The sequence below is a fragment of the Myzus persicae genome, unplaced genomic scaffold (assembly GCF_001856785.1).
Source record: "Myzus persicae strain clone G006 unplaced genomic scaffold, MPER_G0061.0, whole genome shotgun sequence".
Classification (NCBI taxonomy): Eukaryota; Metazoa; Arthropoda; class Insecta; order Hemiptera; family Aphididae; genus Myzus; species Myzus persicae.
The window spans coordinates 12490-15578 of NW_019100661.1; positions in this window are offsets into that span (position 1 = coordinate 12490).

Below are 3089 nucleotides of genomic sequence, written 5' to 3' on the forward strand. Positions count from 1 at the left end.
ATGTCTGGTATTGACAGGGCTGATCAAATGATCAGCTACTATCCTACACCTAGAAAATGTTTACGATGGTATATAAAAGTTTTTTTTCACCTCATGGATATGTGCTTATGGAATGGAAATCTATTGTATAATAAGCACGTTAAAAATATAACTCACTTAGAATTCAGAAAATGTGTTGCAAGTTGTCTTATTGGTATTTCATACAATCAACGAGTAGTTCATAATAAACCATCACAAAAAACGCATAATCTTATGAAAGTAAATATTAGAAAAAGATGTAGAGTTTGTCATCAGAATAAACTGCGAAAAAATACTGCTTTTGTTTGTGATACATGCAAGGATGATAAAGGGAATACAATCGGTTTATGTCCTGATCCTTGTTTTAAAATTTATCATTTATAATTAGCCGTTACTAAAAATTTTTTTAATTTGTTATAAAAAGTAGTTATGTAATTATTTTTTATTTTGAGATTTTTTTACTATAATAGTTCTTTGAAACTAAAATCTTTAACTCATTGTTATTTTTAAACAAAATTTGTTTTACTTTATAATATTGTTAAACTTTGGTCGTTCGTTCGTGATAATTTTGTTTTTATTACATTTCATATATATTTAAAATTTGTTTGGTAAAAATATGTTGTTATTACTTTTGATTTTAATAACAAATGGACTTATGCATACCTAAAATGTGTTAATTTTGTTATTACAAGAAGTAATTTGTTTAATTTTTTTATTACAAGAAGTAATTTGTTTAATTTTTTTATAAATTTTGTTAATACATTGAAGTTGAGTTTTTATTATTAAGTTTAACATTTGTTAATTTTGGTGTTTTTTATAAATATAATTTTGACTTTATTTTATTGAATCATTTTTTTTTTTGCGTTAATTTATTGGAGATGATTTTCGTATAATTTTTTTGTCTAAAAACTTATTCACCAAAAAAATACCTATTATAATATTATGCGATGGTGATTACTGATTTTTCTATAGATAAATAATTATGTCTCATATGTGTGACATCAGGTTTCTGTAAAGGATAATCATTCAAAAAACCTGATGTCACACATATGTGACATGTCCTTAATATCCGAAAATACTTTATAAACAATATTATAAAATATACTACCATGAGATACTATGAGTTCATAATTAATTAAAAGCCATTTTATGAGATGGTTTATATAAAGACCACTCAAATTTACCCCTTGGTCGTGAACGTGTTAAAAAGAACAACGGCCGGTGCGGAACGTTCTGCTAGCCCGACTTGCCTTTCATAAAATAGGTGTATAGATATATAGTACATAGGTACTGTGCAGAAATGAATCGCCGAGACAGAGAAATATAGGTATGTATATCCAAAGGAGGACAAGTTAATGAAAATAATTAACTCAATTTAAGCTAAGTTAAGATAACACAAGATTGATAAGGTAAAAGTTGACAGTTGAATCTTAATGTCGATGTGATACCTAAGTTAGGCACCTACTTGTATTACTATTTAACCATTTCATTTTAATGTTATTTTGGTATTATATTATCTTTGACATAATATAGGAAATCTAAAATACAAATAAATTTATCAGTGTATTTTTATACATTATTAAAAAATTTAGCGTTTTCTAAATTTACTGATTTTTCCATTTTTTGTTATTTCCAAAATTGTACACTAACTACTTTTCATGAGTAAACCTAGTTATTAGTTCTTAAAACTAAATTGCGCAACTTACTTGTAACACAAGACCCCACTTCTTAGCTATTTATAATTTATAAATATGTCTCGTTTATTATACAAGTACATTTATATTTTAATTTTAGTTCATATTCACGATCATTTAATTTCTATTTCAATAATAAAGATTTAACTAAGATACAATGAAATTTTAGAAAAATTCTGTACTTAATATTCTGTTATTTCAGAAAATAATGCCGGTTACATTAATCAACATATCAGTTAATATAAATAGTAATTAAGAGTAATTTTATAATATTATGTCGTTAGCGATTACGCGTTCACCTGGCAGGTCGTTAATTAAGGTCAGCTCTCTTATCTGTGTTTATTGTCTATTCAACAATTTAATAATACAACCGTTCATAGTACTCGATAAATTATGTTGTGTGCAGTGTGTAACGACGAAATTTATACTGGTGATGAGTTAAAATGTTCCACCTGTAAGGAATACTTACATTATACATGCGCCAGCTTTCGGGAGGCAGCCTTTAGAAAACTAAACGCTACAACCAAAGAAAAATTCGCATGTGTCTCATGTAAATTTAACAACGGCAAACCTGATATTTCCAAAGTTAAAACAGGCAACAGTGTTAATACGGATGTAACCTTGGAGAGTCTGTTTGCCTCTGTCAAATTTATGAGCAATCAATTCGATGATTTTGGAAAACAACTTAGAGAGGTATTAAATACTGTTAAAGAGCTAAGAGAAGAAAATAAACAACTAAGAGAAAATAATCGTAAACTGCAATTGGATTGTGGTTTATTATCACTACGAATAAATTCTCTAGAACAAAAATCTGTTTCTAATTATATAGAAATAATTGGAGTAACTGAATGTAAAACAGAAAACTGTGTACAAATAGTTGAACAAATTGCATCTAAACTGGATCAACAGGTTTCTGTTGTCAAAGCTTATCGCATACGTACAAAAATACCAAATAAGCCAACGAAGATTGTAGCTGAGTTAATGTCAGCTGAACAAAAAAAAAATCTAATGGATCTCGCAAAAAAGGAAAAAATTATTGCAAATACTATAAATGAAAGCTGGGGAGGTGCAGGTATTTTCATAAATAATTATCTCACGAAATATAATAGTAATTTATTTTATAAAATAAGAATGTTTGCTAAAGAAAGAAACTTCAAATTTGTGTGGTTCAAAGATGACAAAATGCATATAAAAAAAAATGAAACCTCCAAAAGTTTTATTATACATACAGAAACTGACCTGGCCAACATATTATAAAAATGGAGTTAAATTTAAGTTCCTAACCCTTTGTTTTATTTTATTCTTTATTTTCAAATTTTTCAAATAATTATGAATCACTTAAATATATTAAACCGCTTTCTGGATTATAAAACACAA